Source organism: Mirounga leonina, unplaced genomic scaffold (genome assembly GCF_011800145.1).
Source record: "Mirounga leonina isolate KUSES-001 unplaced genomic scaffold, KU_Mleo_1.0 Mir_263, whole genome shotgun sequence".
NCBI lineage: Eukaryota > Metazoa > Chordata > Mammalia > Carnivora > Phocidae > Mirounga > Mirounga leonina.
Genome location: NW_023270644.1, coordinates 399 through 21,857, shown reverse-complemented (window position 1 = coordinate 21,857; position 21,459 = coordinate 399). Strand labels below are relative to the sequence as shown.

At 38.0% G+C, this 21,459-nt stretch overlaps 1 long non-coding RNA gene across 1 annotated transcript in view; it reads left to right on the top strand.

Annotated features, from left to right (window-relative positions):
* The window catches only part of LOC118026636, a 37,089-nt gene extending 16,381 nt beyond the window's left edge, over positions 1-20,708 (top strand). The window contains exon 2 of the long non-coding RNA XR_004683636.1: positions 14,004-20,708. This is a non-coding gene — a long non-coding RNA (uncharacterized LOC118026636). The remainder of the gene's footprint in view (positions 1-14,003) is intronic.
* The last annotated feature ends 751 nt before the right edge of the window (positions 20,709-21,459 follow it).

Here is a 21,459-nt window from a genome sequence, read left to right as displayed (position 1 = left end):
TGGCTTTTTTACCATGATTCTTTAGTCTTTCAAAGTTAATTTTTTTTTTAACTGTCATTTTTCATTTTTTTTTAATTTTTAATTTTCCCTTTTTCAACCAAAATCTTATCAATCCCTTTTTTAAAAAAACATTTTTATTGTTCATTTTTAGAGTCATATTCTCTCACTTTATAGTAGTTACCCGTATTTTTGGCATATGTATGTAAGTTGTTCTCTCTTTAAGATTTTGAGATAGTTTCTTCTAACAGATCAAAATATACCCTAAATCTCTAGTATATGGTTTTTTTCTACTCCCCTGCCTGATCACATTCTCTCACTTTTTTTTCTTTTTTTCTTTTTTTAAATCCTCTTCTTTCTTTTTTCAAACAACTTCTTATCAATTCTTTTTATAAAATTTTTTATAATATGCGTCTTTACACTCATATTCCATCCCTTCATCATATCAACCCTTATTTTTGTACATATATAAGTTTTTCTTTCTTTAAAATTTTGGGAGGCACTTTCTTCTAACAGACCACAATACACCCAAAATCTAGTGTGTGACACTGATCTCTATACCAGCCTGATCATATTTGATCACATTCTGGTTTTTTTCTTGCTGTTGCTTTGTTTTGTTTGTTTTTATCTTTATCTTTTTCTTTCTCTTTTTTTTTTCTTTTTCTTTTTTCTCTCTTTCCCTTTCTTTTCCCACTGCTTCAGATCTTTTCTGATTTGTTTAGAGTGTATTTTCTGGGGACGTTGTTACTCTGCTAGCATTTTGTTCTCTCATTAATCTATTCTCCTCTGCACAAAATGACAAGATGGAAAAAAATCACCTCAACAAAAAGAACAAAAGGTAGTACCGACTGCCAGGGACCTACTCAATACGGACATTAGTACGATGTCAGATCTAGAGTTCAGAATCATCACTTTAAAGATACTAGCTGGGCTTGAGAAAAGCATGGAAGTTATTAGAGAAACCCTTTCTGGAGAAGTAAAAGAACTAAAATCTAACCAAGTTGAAATCAAAAAGGCTATTAATGAGGTGCAATCAAATATGGGGGCACTAACTGCTAGGATAAATGAGGCAGAAGAGAGAATCAGTGATATAGAAGACCAAATGATGGAAAATAAAGAAGCTGAGAAAAAGAGAGATAAACAACTGTTGGATCATGAGGGCAGAATTCGAGAGATAAACGATACCATAAGATGAAACAACATTAGAATAATTGGGATCCCAGAAGAAGAAGAAAGAGAGAGAGGGGCAGAAGGTATAATGGAGCAAATTATAGCAGAGAACTTCCCTAATTTGGGGAAGGAAACAGGCATGAAAATCCAGGAAGCACAGAGAACCCCTCTCAAAGTCAATAAAAATAGGTCAGCACCCTGACATCTAATAGTAAAACGTACGAATCTCAGAGACAAAGAGAAAATCCTGAAAGTAGCTCGGGAGAAGAGATCTGTAACCTACAAGGGTAGAAACATTAGATTGGCAACAGACCTATCCACAGAGTCGTGGCAGGCCAGAAAGGACTGACATGATATATTCAGAGCACTAAATGAGAAAACTATGCAGCCAAGAATACTATATCCAGCTAGGCTGTCACTGAAAATAGAAGGAGAGATTAAAAGTTTCTAAGAAAAACAAAAACTAAAGGAATTTGCAAATATAAAACCAGCCCTACAAGAAATCTTGAAAGGGGTCCTCTAAGCTAAAAGACAGCCTAAAAGCAACATAGACCAGAAAGGAACACAGACAATACACAGTAACAGTCATCTTATAGGCAATACAATGGCACTAAATTCCTATCTTTCAATAGTTACCCTGAATGTAAATGGGCTAAATGCCCCAATCAAAAGACACAGGCTATCAGATTTGATTAAAAAAACAAGACCCATGGATATGTTGTCTGCAAGAGACTCATTTGAGACCCAAAGACACCCCCAGATTGAAAGTGAGGGGATGGAAAACCATTTACCATGCTAATGGACACCAAAAGAAAGCTGCGGTGGCAATCCTTATATCAGACAAATTAGACTGTAAACCAAAGACTGCAATAAGAGATGAGGAAGGACACTATATCCTACTTAAAGGGTCTATCCAACAAGAAGATCTAACAATTGTAAATATCTATGCCCCTAACATGGGAGCAGCCAATTATATAAGGCAATTAAGAAAAAAGCAAAGAAACACATCGACAACAATACAATAATAGTGGGGGACTTTAACACACCCCTCACTGAAATGGACAGATCATCTAAGCAAAAGATCAACAAGGAAATAAAGACTTTAAATGACACACTGGACCAAATGGACTTCACAGACATATTCAGAACATTCCATCCCAAAGCAACGGAATACACATTCTTCTCTAGTGCCCATGGAACATTCTCCAGAATAGATCACATCCTAGGTCATAAATCAGGTCTCAACCGGTACCAAAAGATTGGGATCATTCCCTGCCTATTTTCAGACCACAATGCTTTGAAACTAGAACTCAGTCACAAGAGGAAAGTCGGAAAGAACTCAAATACATGGAGGCTAAAGAGCATCCTACTGAAGAATGAATGGGTCAACCAGGAAATTAAAGAATTAAAAAAATACATGGAAACCAATGAAAATGAAAACACAACTGTTCAAAATCTTTGGGATGCAGCAAAGGACATCCTAAGAGGAAAGTATATAGCAATACAAGCCTTTCAAGAAACAAGAAAGGTCTCAAGTACACAACCTAACCCTACACCTAAAGGAGCTGGAGAAAGAACAGCAAATAAAACCTAAACCTCGCAGGAGAAGAGAAATAATAAAGATCAGAGCAGAAATCTATGAAATAGAAACTAAAAGAACAGTAGAACAGATCAAGGAAACTAGGACCTGCTTCTTTGAAAGAATTAATAAGAACTATAAACTCCATGGCCAGATTTATCATAAAGAAAAGAGAAATGACCCAAATAAATAAAATCATGAATGAAAGAGGAGAGATCACAACGAACACCAACGAAATACAAACAATTCTAAGAACATATTATGAGCAACTCTATGCCAGCAAATTAGATAACCTGGAATATGTGGATGCATTCCTAGAGATGTATCAACTACCAAAACTGAACCAGGAAGAAATAGAAAACCAGAACAGACCTATAACCACTAAGGAAATTGAAGCAGTCATCAAAAATCTCCCAAAAAATAAAAGCCCAGGGCCAGATGGGTTCCCAGGGGAATTCTACCAAACATTTCAAGAAGAATTAATACCTATTCTTCTGAAACTGTTCCAAAAAGTAGAAATGCAAGGAAAACTTCCAAACCCATTTTATGAGACCAGCATTACCTTGATCCCAAAACCAGACAAAGACCCCATCAAATAGGAAAATGACAGACCAATATCCCTGATGAACATGGATGCAAAAATTGTCACCAAAATACTAGCCAATAGGATCCAACAGTACATTAAAAGGATTATTCACCATGACCAAGTGGGATTTATCCCTGGGCTGCAAAGTTGGTTCAACATCTGCAAATCAATCAACGTGATACAATACATTAACAAAAGAAAGAACAAGAATCATATGATCCTCTTAGTAGATGCAGAAAAATGATTTGACAAAGTACAGCATCCTTTCTTGATCAAAACTCTTCAGAGTATAGGGATAGAGGGTACATACCTCAATATCATAAAAGCCATTTATAAAAAACCTACAGCGAATATCATTCTCAATGGGGAAAAACTGAATGCTTTCCCTCTAAGTCGGGAATATGACAGGGATGTCCACTATCACCACTGCTATTCAACATAGTAGTGGAAGTCCTAGCCACAGCAATCAGACAACAGAAAGAAATAAATGGCATCCAAACTGGCAAAGAAGAAGTCAAACTCTCACTCTTTGCAGATGATATGATACTTTATGTGGAAAACCCAAAAGACTCCACCCCAAAACTGCTAGAACTCATACAGGAATTCAGTCAAGTGGTAGGATATAAAATCAATGCACAGAAGTCAGTGACATTCCTATACACCAGCAAGAAAAGAGAAGAAAGAGAAATTAAGGAGTCGATCCCATTTACAATTGCACCCAAAACCGTAAGATACCTAGGAATAAATCTAACCAAAGAGACAAAGGATCTGTACTCAGAAAACTATAAAATACTCATGAAAGAAATGGAGGAAGACACAAAGAAATGGAAAAACGTTCCATGCTCATGGATTGGAAGAACAAATATTGTGAAGATGTCCATGCTACCTAGAGCAATCTACACATTCAGTGCAATCCCCATCAAAATACCATCCACTTTTTTCAAAGAAATGGAACAAATAATCCTAAAATTTGTATGGAACCAGAAAAGACCCCGCATAGCCAGAGGAATGTTGAAAAAGAAAAGCAAAGCTGGCGGTATCACAATTCCAGACTATCAGCTCTATCACAAAGCTGTCATCATCAAGACAGTATGGTATTGGCACAAAAACAGGCACATAGATCAATGGAACAGAATAGAGAGCCCAGAAATGGACCCTCAAATCTATGGTCAACTCATCTTCGAGAAAGGAGAAAAGAATGTCCAATGGAACAAAGACAGTCTCTTCAACAAATGGTGTTGGGCAAATTGGACAGCCACATGCAGAAGAATGAAACTGGACCATTTCTTTACACCACACAGAAAAATAGACTCCAAATGGTTGAAAGACCTATATGTGAGACAGGAGTCCATCAAAATCCTAAAGGAGAACACAGGCAGCAACCTCTTCGACCTCAGCCACAGCAACTTCTTCCTAGAAACATCACCAAAGGCAAGGTAAGCAAGGGCAAAAACGAACTATTGGGACTACATCAAGATAAAAAGCTTTTGCAAAGCAAAGGGAACAGTCCACAAAACCAAAAGACAACCGACAGAATGGGAGAAGATATTTGCAAATGACATATCAGATAAAGGACTGGTATCCAAAATCTATAAAGAACTCATCAAACTCAACACCCAAAGAACAAAGAATCCAATCAAGAAATGGGCAGAAGACATGAACAGACATTTTCCCAAAGAAGACATCCAAATGGCCAACAGACACATGAAAAAGTGCTCAATATCGCTCGGCATCAGGGAAATCAAAACCTCAATGAGATACCACCTCATACCAATTAGAATGGCTAAAATTAACAAGTCAGGAAACCACAGATTTTTGAGGGGATGCAGAGAAAGGGGAACCCTCCTACACTGTTGGTGGGGATACAAGCTGGTGCAGCCACTCTGGAAAACAGTATGGAGGTTCCTCAAAAAGTTGAAGATAGAGCTACCCTATGATCCAGCAATTGCACTACTGGGTATTTACCCCAAAGATACAAAAGTAGGGATCCGAAGGGGTACATGCACCCCGATGTTTATAGCAGCAATGTCCACAATAGCCAAACTGTGGAAAGAGCCAAGATGTCCATTGACAGATGAATGGATAAAGAAGATCTGGTATATATACCTTATGGAATATTATGCAGCCATCAAAAGGAATGAGATCTTGCCATTTGCAATGACATGGATGGAACTGGAGGGTGTTATGCTGAGCGAAATAAGTCAAACAGAGAAAGACATATATCATATGACCTCACTGATATCAGGAATTCTTAATCACAGGAAACAAACTGAGGGTTGCTGGAGTGGGGGGTGGGGTGGGAGGGATGGGGTGACTGGGTGATAGACACTGGGGAGGGTATGTGCTCTGGTAAGCGCTGTGAATTGTGTAAGACTGTTGAATCTCAGATCTCTACCTCTGAAACAATGCAGTATATGTTAAGAAAAAGAAGAAGAAGAAGAGGAAGAAGAAGAAGAAGAAGAAGAAGAAGAAGAAGAAGAAGAAGAAGAAGAAGAAGAAGAAGAAGAAGAAGGTAGCAGGAGGGGAAGAATGAAGGGGGGGAAATCGGAGGGGTAGACGAACCATGAGAGACGATGGACTCTGAAGAACAAACTGAGGGTTCTAGAGGGGAGGGGGGTGGGAGGATGGGTTAGCCTGGTGATGGGTATTGAGGAGGGCACATTCTGCATGGAGCACTGGGCGTTATGCACAAACAATGAATCATGGAACACTACATCTAAAACTAATGATGAAATGTATGGGGATAATATAAGAATAAAAAAATTAAAAAAAATACAAATCAAAGCCACAAGGAGATACCACCTCATACCATTCAGATTGGCTAAAATTAATAACTCAGGAAACAACAGATGTTGATAAGGATGTGGAGGTAGGGGAACCATCTTAAAATGTGGGAATGCAAACTGATGCATCCACTGTGGAAAACAGTATGGAGGTTCCTCAAAAAGTTAAAATAGAACTATCCTATGACCCAACAATTGCACTACTAGGTCTTCCTCAAAAAATATGGGCACAACACATTCAACAATACTTTAAAAAATCCAAAATTCTTCTCTGTCAATGTGGGTTTCTTCTGTGGATGCAAGGATGGTTCAGTATTCACAAATCAATCAACACGATACACCACATTAATAAAGGATAAAAATTATTTAATCATCTCCATAGATGCAGAAAAAAGTTGACATAATATGATATTTTTTCATGATTAAAACTCTTAACAAAGTGGATTTAGAGGGAACACACCTCAATGTAATAAAAGTCATATCAACAAACCCACAATTAACATTATATTTAATGGTGAAAAATTGAGAGCTTTTCCTCTAGTAACAAGAACAAGAGAAGGATGTCCACTCTGCCACTTTCATTGAAAATAGTACTGGAAATCCTAACCACACCTATCAGACAATGCAAAGAAATTACACATATACTATATGCATAGAAAACCCTAAGGACTCCACCCAGAAACTATTAGAATAAATCAATTCAGTAAAGTTGCATGATACAATATTATTTTACAGAAATCATTTGCTTCTCTATACACTAATAATAGAGCAGCAGGAAAAATAAGCTTTAAAAAATCCCATTTAAAATTGCATGAAAAAAAAAAAATTACCAGGACTAAACTTCACCAAGGAGGGAGACGACCAATACTCTGAAAACTATAAAATATTGATTAAAGGAATTTAGATGACCAAAACAAATAGAAAGATATTCTATGCTCCTGGATTGGAAGAATTAATATTGTTAAAATAGCCATACTACCAAATCATGCTACAAATTCAATGCAATCCCTATCTAAATACCAACAAAAGCTTTCCCATAACTAAGACAAATAACTGTAAAATATGTATGGAACCACAAAAGACCCTGAATATCCAAAGTAATGTTCAGAAGGAAGAACAAAGCTGGATATATCAAATCCCAGATTACATAATATACCACAATGGTATAATAATTAAAGCAGTATGTTACTGGCATAAAAATAGACACCAGCTCAATGGAACTAAATAGAGAGCCCAGAAATAAAGTCCTGTTTATATGGTCAATCTATGACAAAGGAGGCAAGCATATAGAATGGGAGAAAAAAATCCTCTTCAGTAAATGGTCCTGGTTTAACTGGATAACTATGTGCAAAAGAATGAAACTGACTCACTTTCTTATACCATACACAGAAATAAAAATGGATTAAAGACCTAAATCTGAGACCTGTAACCATAAAGCTTCTCGAAGAAAACATAGGCAACAATCTCTTTGACACTGATCTTAGCAACACATTTATGTATATGTTAGCTGAGGCAAGGGAAACAAAAGCAAAACCAAACTACTGGAACTACACCAAAATAAAAAGCTTTTGCACAGTGAAGGAAACTATCAACAAAGTAATCAGCAGCCTACTGAATGTGAGAAGGTATTTGTAAGTGATACAACTGATAAGAGCTTAATACCCAAAATATATAAAATACATAAAACTCAATGCCAAAAATAAAAGGAAAATAAAGAAAAAAACGAAGTAATTCATTTAAAAATGAGCAGAGGACCTGATTAGACATTTTTCAAAAAAGTTATACAGATAGCCAATAGACACATGTAAAAAAGGTCAACATCACTAATCATCAGTGAAATTCAAATCAAAACCATGAGATGTCATCTAACACTGGTCACAATGGCTAGTATCCAAAAGATAATAAATATGGGGCACCTGGGTAGTTTAGTTGGTTAAGTGCCCCACTCTTCATTTTGGCTCAGGTCATGATCTCAGTGTCCTGCGATTGAGCCCCAAGTGGGACTCCAGGCTCAGCAGGGAGTCTGCTTGAGTTTTTCTCCTTCCCCCCTCCCTCTGCCCCATCCCTCTCTCTCTCTCTGAAATGCATAAAAATAAATCTTTAAAAAAATTAAAAAGATAATAAATACTAAGTGTTGGCAAGGATGTGGAAGAAAGAGAACCCTCACATACTGTTGGTGGGAATCTAAATTAGTGCAGCCACTGTGGAAAACAGCATGGAGTTTCTTTAGGAAACTAAAAATAGAAATACTGTACAATCCAACAATTCCACCACTGATATTTACTCCCCCAAAACTGGAATCACTAATTCAAAAACATATATGCTCCACTATTTTTATTTCAGTATTATTTATAATATCCAAGATATGAAAGCAAACTAAGTGTCCTTGCACAGATGAATGAATAAATAATATGTGTGAATAATATAATGCAGCCAAAGAAAGACCTTGCCATTTGCAGCAACATGGATGAACCTAGAGGGTATTATGGGAAGTGAGATTTCAGACAAAAACAAAACCATATGGTTGCACTTATATGTGGAATGTTAAAAACAAAACAAAAAACAAACGAACAAACAAACAAAAAAGCAGAACCAGACCCATAAATACAGAGAACACACTGGTGGTTGCAGGAGTGGGGGACAAGGGGATGAAAGGGAGTGGGAGGTACAGGCTTCCAGTTATGAAATGAATTAATCTTGTGGATGAAAGGTACAACACAGGGAATATAGTCTCTGGTATTGTAACAGTTGTGTAGTGAGAGATGGTAGCTACACTTGTGGTGAACAAAGAAAGCATAATATACAGAGTTGTGGAATCATGATGTTGTACACCTGAAACTAACATAATCTTGGTTATTAACTATACATTTTTTATTAAGTTTTCCATTTTAATTCCAGTGTAGTCAATGATTCAATTGGTTGATTGATAATGAGCCATGGCACTAGAATTGCAAACTTAGGTAAATTTTCCAAATAATTAGCAATTTGGTCAATTTTTTCAAACAATTCCCAATAATGTCCTAATGTTTTGATACACTATGCTTTAGCTGATAAATACTCCTTTTCTTCCTTGAAAAATATATTTCCTACATTTTTGAAAAACTATCTTTTTCAGGAGTGGCTTAGTCAGTTAAGTGTCCAACTCTTGATTTTGGCTCAGGTCATGATCTCAAGGTCCTGAGATTGAGCCCTGAGTTCGGCTCCACACTCAGTATGGAGTCTGCTGGAGAGTCTCTCTCTCTCCCTCTGCCCCTCCCCCCTCAAGACACTCTAAATAAGTAAGTAAATAAATAAATAAATAATAAAATCTTAAAGAGAATTAAAAATGATCTTTTTTCATTTTGACCAAATAGACACTATTGGACATTTTGAGGGTTCTATGTTGTACATAAATTTAGAGGTATGAAGTATATTGATTGCATGAAATGAGAGGTGATGAGAGTAGAACTTTAATACAATTCTTCACCATATGTTTTTTGTTGTTGTTTGGTATTTTTAGCTTTACCTTTGATTACTCTCCTGATTCTTTTCAACACTAGTTGAGGTAAATCATGTTGGCAGGAAAGTAGCCCTCAAGATACTGGAAATTCAATCAATGGAGAAAAACTAAATAGAAACACATCTTGGTTCTACCGGAATAGCTACATAGGGCTATCTATAGCACCAACATTAGTTCTGAAGAAAACATTTGTTTAAAGTTATCATTGGACACATTGAAAAATGAAGTACAGAAGTGCTACAGGCTGTGGGTAGCCAGTCCTACTTAGAGAAAGTTATCAAGTTAGATCACAGAGAAACAGGCTCTCTTAGAGACGTCCCCCCCATCCCCTGCCAGGGACTGGAGAAAGGTAGTCATAGGCAGTCATGGCCCATGAAGAAATGTTCTGGATACTGCTCTTGATTGCATACCCCCCCCAAAAAAAAATTAGAGAATACCTGCATTCTGATACCAAAAATCCCATCCTAATGCTAAACTAAGATTTCAGGTAATAAATTATGTCACAGAGAATTTGATTATCTCTGGATGAATAAAGAAGAACATAACAAAACAAACAAATAAGTAATCTAGTTTCTAAACCCTCAAATTTAAGTGTCAGGTCACAAACGAAACAAGTGTATTTTTTTTTTCTTCTTGATGAAATAATTGACCTTGACCAGACAACCTCAATTATCTGACAAACATGCAGAGCCATGAGTATGTAGATGAAATTATTTTTTCTGTTCAGGTTTTCTTGTCCCCAACTTAAAAGGCTAAAGACCTCTTATGCACCATTTATAATTTTTTGTTACTATTATTCTCTAATTCTTCCACAAATGAAACCAATGCCCCATTCTTTTTTTTTTTTTTTTTTTTTTTACCTTTGGCTTTTCTAGCACACACAAGTAGAACAATGATGATTGTAGCAACGGCCAGGAGAAACAGGATAATGACCAACCCCACTGTCCAAGGACAGTCCTTAGGGAACAAGTCATCTGAAAAATAGAGATTGTCTCACTTAATATCCAGGTTGGCATCAATGATTTGGCTGCTGGGAACAAATCCAAAATGTTTTCTTTTAGGAAACATTGCTAGGAATGGCACAAATTCTCTCACCTATCTCTCCTTGAAATTCTACAGAATTCAGGAATGCTAAAGATGCTCTGTTTCCTTTCTTGTTCCTAATGTATCAAGATTCAGAAGGTTTATTTTATAAATCATCACATGTTTTAATATGCAAGAAACATACAAATAATGCATCAGACATCCATGTATCCACAATTAAGATTTAACAAACATTAATACTACTATATTTGTGACAGATAATTATCTCATAATAAAAAATCTACAAATACAATTAACTATTTATTTTCATCCTTTCTCTTCTTTCTCCTACAGTTCCCCAAACTGACTTTTTCATGCATCCTTTCTATCCGGTTATTTTCTACATAAACATATATATGAGCTTGACAATATGCCAATGAGTGAGAGGCCTGTGGGGCTTCTCTAAAGATTAAAGGAGAAATTGTGACATCTTGGATAATAAGCCAAATGGGATTCATGTTCTAGATTCTAGAGACAGAGATTTATTTCAATTCAAAATTTCTTATGAGATATCTGTCAGCTAGCAATTTAAAGCAGCAAAATTGACTATCATTTTGATATTTTTCTATTTTAATGTTGTTCCAAAAGAGGCACCAAGGACACTCTTATTCAAGGACTACCATCATTTAAGATCTCAACAAGATGTCTGTGTAGTTTTTAATTGATGAATTCAAATATATAAGTATAAAAAAACTTTAATATATTTTATCTCTTACATTCAGATTTTCAAGAGTCTTGTAATATTGCCCCAACTCATGATTTCCTCTTATATAATTCAACTTATTTTTTCACAATAAAAGCCTAAGTAAGAGACTGTTCATTTCACCTTTTCTAACTTTGTTTTACTAAGATAATTGGAAAAAACAAACAAAGATCCTCTATTCTGGTTTCCATGTTTGTTTCATTCACATTTCCAACCTCAATTCCTCTTTCTAATTATCTTAAACCATTGTGACTTCCCAAATTAAAATATTACACAGATGACACTTTTCTTGTTGATAAAAGGTCATACAAATTTTTATCCATTGTAGAAAAATAGAGCTCAGCATTTTTCTAAGTAATGGGGACATAAAATAAATAAGATATAGTGTCCTCCAGAGTTTATTATTCTATCTGAGGAAATAGTGAAACATATAATCACAACAATGTATGCATAAAGAGGGCACTTAACACAGAATGGGTTGAAGACCACATCCTGGGAGGATTAGGTTAGTATTGAGGGGCCAGTAAGAAACTCTTAGTGACAGGAAAATGAAACAAATGTGTCAGTAACAGTCTACAAGGGGTATTGCATGGTTAAATATGTTCAGAAAATTAATGTGGGGTAGGAGCCATTGGAAACAAGGAAGAGAGGGATGAAAGATGAAGCTGGAGAGATACAAAAGGTCAAGGGATAAAGAGTGTTGTTGAAAGGCTGTAATACTTCAAATAAAGACAGTTGCATAGACGGGAAGCTGGAGGATATCATTTGGGCAAACTATTTATTTGAAAGATCACTTTGGGTAGGCATAAAGAGTAGACTGGAATGTCTGAGCTGTTCTCTGCCTGTGATATTAATTATTTTCATTAATACTAATAACAATTTCATGAGGTAGACCCTAATATTACCTATGTGTAACAGATGGGAACTGAGCACAGGGAGCTCAGTACTTAACCAAGATCAGGAAGCTGGGAAATGGCCCTACCAGGATTCAAATTCAATTGGACAGATGGGAGAAAACACCAAGTTGTGAAAAGTGGCTTTCCCCAGGCAGTGGATCAGGAGAAGTTTAGGAGGAACTTTGAAAGATTCCTCAAATTCCTCAGTTCCTCATTTTTATAAAGTAGGACAATGACATTTCTATCACAAAAAGAAATACAAAACAAGACCAAATATGAATTTTTACAAGTTCTCCACATTAAGAGTTACAAATGGATAAACTAGAACATTCTTCTAGGTCTGTCAGTCATAGGTCTTTGTCAGTAAGATCTTCTCAAATAGCAGTGATATCTCAAGATACAGATTTTGGAGGGAACTGACCTGCCACGGAAACATGCACTTCCTTCTCCACATTGAGTATTAGGTTCCTTACAACACAGGACACATTTGCTGTTGAACTTTTGTCCACTGTGAGAGATGATTCCACACGAAACAGTCCATTTTCTTCTATTGTCTTTGTCTCAGAGGCTGGCATCAAGTGCAGTCCTTGATGGTCCCTCCATCGCAGCTCAGGCTCTGGATACCACCTGGTGGATGTGCAGGTCAACTTAATTTCCTGCCTATTTCCATGCTCAATGTGAACATGAGGAGCCATACCTGAGCCTAGAATAGCCAAAGAGAGACAGAGAAATTACACTTCTCCAAGAGTTTTGTTGCCATTTTACATTTTAATTAGTTTCTTAGGAAACTCAGTTTTCTTATTTATAAAAGTGGAGGTTAGAAAAACAACTAGTCACAAAGAATTTTGTAGAAAACAAATCAGCTGTATCAACATTTAAGAAGTATCCATATGCCAGCATGTCTGTATTGGTTTCTTTTTCCTCTCTCGCCTTTGAAACATAACTGGATTATTTTATCTGATAATTCATAAATTTGGGTAGAAGAACACTCTATCAATTTATTTGCAGCCTCTAAAGTAAAAGGCACACATCAGTTAGTGGTTATCTGTGACAAATTGTTAGTCATTCTCCAAATATCTTTAATCCCTAATTCTAAAGAAGTACTTTTTTTTTAAAGATTTTATTTATTTATTTGAGACAGAGAGAGACAAAGAACACAAGCAGGAGGAGGGGCAGAGGGAGTGGTACCAGCAGATTTCCCACTGAGCTGGGAACTTGATATAGGGCTCCTTCCCAGGACACTGAGATCATGACTTGAGCCAGACACTTAAACACCCGAGCCATCCAGGTGCCCCAAAATGTTATTTTAAGTAAGAACGTTTATAATTTGGGGAATGATACCAACATCAATGTGCTCCAAAGAACTAGGTATGGGTGACTTCTGAGCACCTGAATATTGTTAGGAACTGAAATTCATGTTTTAATCAATTAAATTTATTTCAACTAAGTTTAAATTTCAATGTAACATGTGGCTAGTAGCTACCATTTTGGATGGTACAATGGGGAACTTTGGGGAACAATATAAGTTTTAACTGTGGATATGTCAGCCCAGGCTAAGAGTGCTCGTTCCAATCCCCCTTACAATTAGGAGTGACTTTGATATGCTGGTGGAAGTGTTTGAAATGAAAATGATGTGCATGCCTTCTAGAATATTTCCTTCAAAGGAAGGAGGTACACCTTTTCCTTCACTCTTTCTCTCTTCTCAAGGGCTGGAGCACACAGAGTGTCTGTGAGTCATCTTCAAAAGTGGATTATGTGGATATAGCAAAACATCAAGATAAGAAATGTGTGAACCTGACAGTGTCTAGCCATTCTTTCAGTTCTGTGCTCCCTTCTGCCTTTAACTCAGAGAAAAGAAGCTCTGGTTTAAGCAACTGTCTTTGGCAGTTCAGTGAATAGTATGCAACATTCCACACAGTGTTATGTACAGTAACTAATACAATCTATAACAACAACAACAAAAAGATCAAATTACAAGGATCAAATTATCCTTGTTTTGGTTTGAATTATATCTTCTGAAAAGATATGTTCAAGTCCTAACCTTCAATATCTGTGCCCTTATTTGGATACCATTTTGTACATGTAATTAGTAAAGTGGAAAATATACTGGATTAGGGTGGGTCCTAATCCAAAGGGAATGTGGTCTATATGAACAGAAAGAAATTTGGACACAGAGACACAGGAAAGTGACTCTGTGAAGATGGAGGCAGAGAATGGAAAGATCTCAGCACAAGCCAAGGCATGCCGGGGCTACCAGAAGCTGGAAGAAGCAAGGAAGCACTCCCCTCAGATGTTTCCCTGGAACCATAATCTTGATGACAAATTGATTGTGGACTCTGGCCTCCAGAACTGTGAGAAGATACATTTCTGTTGTTTTTAGGCCAGCCCATTTGTAGTAATTTGTTAAGGCAGTCCTTCTATTAGGTTGGTGAAGGAAAATTATCTAATGTCATCTGATGTTGCATGGATGGCCAGACCCTGACAAACACGAGAGGAGGTAGTAAATAGCATGCCGCACCAGTGATGACCTCGTTGGCACAGTGGTGCCCCCCAGTGCTGGTACTGATAAATGGTATTTTCAAAATACAATAGCTTTGAGAATCAGTAGAGCATCATGGCTATGAGGATAAGCTCTAGAGTCAAAGGTTATATTTGTACTGGCTGGCATCAGTGACCCAGTGTAACTAATGACCCAATCACTCTGTGCCTCATCCCCCTTTCGTAAAACAAGGATAAAAAGTGTCTCAAGTCATATGATTGGTATAATGATTGCTTCATATAAACTGCTTACTGGGCTGAAATAAATGAATAATAAATAAATAAATAAATAAATAAATAAATAAATAAATAAATAAATTTTATTCATCTTAAAGAGTTAATCAATAAAGAATACAAAGAAAAGATGTTTTTGTTTTTGTTTTGTTTTGGCTGGGATCTTTCAATATGAAAGGCCATCCCATTGCATTTCATGTATTCAGGCTACCTTCTAAGAGTTGAAGGGAAATGGTATTATGGGTGGGTATTTTCTAAAAACAAAATTATATTTATCAGCTTTTTGTAGAAACACGATAAATATTTCATTAGTATCTGATTTTCTGGAGGAAGAGGAGTGATGTTGTACTTCAAATTATGCCATCCTATTTACCTTATTAAATGTGTGGGCTAAGGGAAAACACAACCTCTGGATACACCATCAATTAATAATAGGAGTGGGAATTAGGAGTGCGGTAATTTCACAATGGATAATTTCAGAGATTTAAAACATGTATTCCAAGTGTGGTGTTAGCTATTAATGACCTAATTTGCATTATCAAGTCAAAACTGAGGGGTCAAAGTGGAGAAAAGATTGCCAGCAGGAGAAGAAACCAGGTCATGATGGTTGTCCTATTACTGTGGGTTTCAAACTGGCATCCTTGAGGCCTGGTTGGTTTCTGACAGAGCACAGGTTGACCTGAATACATTCTTTATCCATTTAAGTGTCTTGGATTTTCATTGTCCTATGGCCAGGGCAGGGAGAGAAAATCTATAGTGTCCATCCTTATGAGACTATCTGATTATGCCACCTAGTATCAGGCCTTCAATTTTATGTCTTATCTCTTAGAAAATATTTTGGTGTGTTTGCAGGCTATACTTGTGGTTGCCCTAATAGCTATTAATTGATGGATTTGCCTACCTGCATCTTGTGAGTGTCAAATTACTTAGATAGTAGAGGGCAATTGATTTTAAGTAGAATTTAATGTTAGTGTTTACTGAGGTTCCGGGCTTTGCAGAAATTATATTACCCACACTCTCCTGGATATTTAAATAGCACAGGGAAAGAGTTGGTTTTGTTTTGACTAAAGGTATTGAAGAATCTTTTCTTTAGGAGACAGTGTACAACTGTGGAGCTGTCTGCAGAGACTGCATCTTTATCAGAAACTGGTTACTCATCCTGGGGCAAATATCACTCTTCCAGAATGGAGAAATGGATAAAGAAATTCATGCCAGAAATAACAGTAATTTTTTAAGATTTTATTTATTTATTGGAGAAAGAGAGAAGAGATAGCAACAGAGAGCACAATTGGGGAGGAGTGGAAGAAGCAGGCTCCCCACTGAGCAAGGACTCAGATGCAGGACTCCATCCCAGGACCCTGGGATCATAACCTGAGCCTAAGGCAGACACTCAACTGACTGAGCCACCCAGGTGCCCCTAGTACAGCCATTCTTAAAAAATTACAGTAACTAAGGGAATCAGAAGAAAACCTAAGGTTTCCAGCTAGAGAACATCAAGGACTCTGGAAGAGTCTGGAAGAGATGAAAACTTCTAATGCCACACATTGACACTACTTTTCATTGGGTATAGGTGTTGGACACAAGTGAATCCAACCCAGGAAGAACAACACAAGGTCATAAATAATTCACCTGGAGGAGGTGAGAGCATTAAATCAGCATAGCACTTTATATTCCTGATTTATAATGACTAAGGTTAGTAGGTACAAAATGAGATAGCTCCCACATAATCAAAAAGTTGTAGCAAAAAACAGCCCACTTGGAAAACATTTAAAGTACAACCCCCTATATTTAGGGAGCACAGAAGTCTTTTTTTTTTTAAACCATCTGGATTATTCAGAACATATTTGTGATCACTTATTATGTCAATATTTATATACAAGTTTATGTTTTTTAAGCCAGAGGGAGATACAATTTCCTAAGAATTTGAAAATACATCTCTTCTCATTAATTTGGAATGCATCCCATGAGTGCACTGTGAATGGTTGCATCTGCAAGTATTGTACTTAGTTGGAATATAAAGTCCAGATGTTTCTTTTGCCCACAGGGAACATGAAAACATGAACCAAATTTCTTTGGATATTGTGGGAACTTATGGGTGTAGTAAAAAGGTGGGTGGAATTCATGGTTATTGATGTAATATATGTCCACAGTGCAAATTAAGAAGATCACCATAGGCTTTATCTTCATTTTATTTTAAAAAAATTGTCCTTGGGTAACCAATACAACTTCCCTTGAATTTATGATTTGGAAAAATCAAGGATGTATCAGATAACCTTATCTACAAGATAAAGGAATTATAAAGTAGATTCTAGAAGTGTATCAATGAACCATTGTTGGAGCTGATAAACTCATGCAGAAAATCAATGTCAGAGTTCAGTGGCGATAGCTTCAAGATTGGAAATGCATTCTTCTAAGGAGAATGGGGTAAAATAGAAGGATAGTGGAAAGTTGTTTTCTATTTAGTGATAGGATAACTGTACAAAGAACAAGTAAGTCTGAGATAAAATTGAGATGACCCTGAAAAAATGACATGTTGTTCATTGAAGAAGCAACAGTAGCAACTGGCTCTCAAATTCAAAGCCCTTGATAAGAGCTTACCCAAGGTTTAGGAAATGTCTGTAGAACTTCTAGAAGTGGATGTCCAACACTTGGATTGCTTCAGAAGTTACCACAGTAGAGTGAATGATCCTTGCTCTAAAGGTAAATCTCAGTGAATGGATGAACATAATTTCTCATTCATCCCTGTTAGTGCCTGGTTAAATGCCTCCAGTGGGAGTGACATTCGCTTGTGTGAGGAACTCCAGTATACTTTCCTAAAGATGCAGATTTTCTGGGACATCTGGGTGGTTCACTTGGATAAGCATCTGCCTTCAGCTCAGGTCATGATCCCAGGGTCCTACGATCCAACCCTGCCTTGGGCTCCCTGTTCAGGGAGAAACCTGCTTCTCCCTCTCCTCCCCATTTGTGCTGTCACTAGCTCTGTCTCTCTCTCTCAAATAAATAAATAAAATTTAAAGAAAGATGCAGATTTCTCTAAACCCAGGAAGGAATCTCAGAAAGAGGTAACTATTCTCTCCTTGACTCAGCAGAAATACTATTAGGTGATGTATGGATCAAAGTGTCTGGCAACAAAAACTTTGACTCAAAAAAGTGTTTAAATCTTGCAAGCAAGTCTCTTCACAGTAGCCCCCTTTATTTTATGAAGAATTATATAGTACCCACCATTTATTATATAAATGTGGATAAAGGATTACTTAGAGCATATGCAGAATTGTCACTAAACAGGAGGCAGGAACATTTGCAAACAGGTTAGGGAGTCCTGGAGGAGAAGATTTTCCTGCCTTTGGGAGGAAGGTCAATATTATTGGCTCCATCTGATGGATTAGGTTAGTTTCTCTTAATATACATTATAAGGAGGTGATACAGAAACTCATCATCTGAACTCAGTCTAAGGCCTTACAATGTTTATAGAGAAAATGCTGATTAAGTCTCAGTGTATGGTTGAATTAGAATCCTAACCTTTCATTCTGGCAGTATAGTTTTTTTGTTTGTTTGTTTTTGTTGTTTTGTTTTGTTTGTGGAAAATATCTGAGAGGGAGTGAGATTTAAGGGGACAGATTATGCAGGGATCTGAACAAACAAGGATGTTATACTGAGAGTCAGCAACATCGCATCTGACTGGACCGTTGCCAGAGTGGACAGCAGCAAGGTGCAGAAAACGTAGCCTGGTAGCAGGCTGGTGAGATTCTTGCTGCCTCTGTTTAGTTCCTTCTGTGTTTCTGAATAGAGACTAAGATACATTCCTGGGACTCTGCTGAGATAGTACCTACTATAACCCCTGTTCTTTCTTTCCTTCAAAGTAATGATGTTGCAATAGAAAACATGAAAATATATTTTTACTGCAGCCAAAGAATGTTGGGATGGATTGATTGATCGGTTTTACATATTTAACTTTCTAGGCATTACATCATAGTATTTGTATAGATTTAGCCACCTCTACCCATATACACAGATACTTCAGACTGTTGATGTAAACATAATAAAATTTGTGTAAGAGTTTTCATTGCAGAGACTCACCTGTGACCAGCACTTGGAATGTTGCCTCATTGTAGTATGTGGAGCTTTCAAAGAAACATGCATACTCCCCTCCATCTGAAGGTTGGATGGGATGGATCCTTAGGGCAACATGCCCTCTGGTAATATTCTCCTTCAGGAACTCTGTCCTCCCTTGGTACTCTGGCCTCTGCTCTTCCATATCATTCTGGGAAGTACTATAACGGTGCACCAGGCCAAAAGGATCATTCCGGTACCATCTCACTTCCATGTTCTGAGCATCCATTGATGGGCTGAGCTGGCAGGACAACACAGCCTCTTCCCCAACCAAGGCAATGACTGGTGCTCTTGGTCCTGTCACATGGAATTGCCCTGGAAGTAATTTTGAAAACAATGGAGTCATCACTGAGACTGTGACAGGCATGATTGTGACCATCTGATCAGTAAACAAGTAGACCACGCTAACTAACTTAGTGAGCTGTGGCCATTTAACGAACAGAACTAAAATAAGGACACACAAATACACTGTTAGTGTAAGAGATAGTAGAGGACATGATGCCAATGAGCAACAGTCACATGATCCCAACAAAAATTTAATTGGGTTTTCCCTTTGTCTACGATTGGAATTCAAATTATATAAATCTCATTCTTTTTGCCTTATATGCATATATATCATATATTATTTTATAACAATATATATTATGTAAATATTTGATATATAATATATAGTTATAGTATTTTATAATTAGTTATAATATAATTAAATATTTATATAATATATATTGTTATAAAATATTATCATTTAACAGATGGGGATATTGAGTCAGTCAATGATTAATTATTGGGTCAGTGATTAATGAATTGAGTGGAGGTCTCCCCAGACTGCAGGCCATGGGGACAGGGATCTGGGACTACTACTACTACTCACTGCTCCCGGCCCAACCACAGTCGATGGAGGCTTGCTCTGCGTGGCCCAAGCTGTTCCCTCCACAGGCCCTCACCAGGCACCCCCTGTCCTCCTCACCCCAGCATCTCTCTCGTTCTACTTCCCCCTCTGCCTCTCCCCCCTACTTCTTCTCTTTCCTCTCTCATAAGTAAATAAAATCCCCCCGAAAAGTAAAAGATTGAGCATGAAGGTGGACATTTTGAGCCTTTTAGACCTGGCTAGGAACACTCTCCTGTATGTATATCTTTGTCACCTTCCCCCTTGTGCTCATGGCTGCAGAGGTACATGACCTCCCAGGGAGGGAGAAGGCCCACGGTGCAGGGACTCTGGGGTCCTGAGTGACCACAGGAAGGCGCTCCATCTCCCATCTGAATAGCCACTCAGCGCTGTCATGTGGGGGAATCCATGGTGACATGCTACCGGAACTTGGGGAGATATTTGGTACTTCAGCGTAACAAAATATACCTGCTAAATGTTGAAATCACCAAGTTAACTTCAATAGTTACCAGCCTAGTAGCTTTAAAAATGACCAAAGGGGCACCTGGCTTCCTCAGTCAGTAGGACACGTGGCGCTGGATCTCGGGGTGGTGAGTTTGAGCCCCACATCGAACACAGAGTTTACTTAAAACACAAAACAAAAGAAAACAAAGCCCTTCCAATGGACCCAAATCAATTAGGCTCCAACAATTGGACTGGTCGGTGGTGGGATGGATCCTCTGGCCTGTTCATCAGCCGCTGTGCCCTGAGCACTCAGATGAGGCAGGTGCTTCTCACCACCCGGGTTCTCCCTCTAGGAGCTCAGGGTCTAGAGGGAAGATGGACAAACATGAATGAAAAACGTGAATGAAAAGAGCAGTTACTCCATAGGAAGAGAGCAGGGGCGACAGCTGGGTCCCGAGCTCCGGCAGGTGAGGGGTCTGACAAGGCCGTGCTGAGGTGACATTGAGATTTCCTGAGGCAGGCCAAGGAGACACCCCAGCACAAATCCAAGTATATGCAGCCAGCAGAGGGCACCACGCTGCAGAGGAGTGGAGGCCCAAGTTGATGTTGCCAGAGTGGAGGTTAGAAAGGAGGAGAGCAGAGAGGGAGAGGAGGAGGGGCAGGGCCTGGGGCAGGTGGACAGTCTCAGCACCCTGCTCCTAGTGCTGGGTCACACCACATCTCCCCACATTCGGTGGCTTTGCCCACCAACACTCACTGGGTCACAGTCTCCGGGGATCAGGACCCCAGCAGTGCTCAGCTGGGGGCTCCTACCAGAGCCTCTCAGGAGGTTGGGGCTGTTGACAACACCAAGACAGGACCTGCTTCACTGAGAACCCGAGCTCACTTAGGGGTGTTGGCAGGATTCAGTCCACCTCGAAGGCCTGAGTTCTTCTGTCTGTTGTTGGCCCT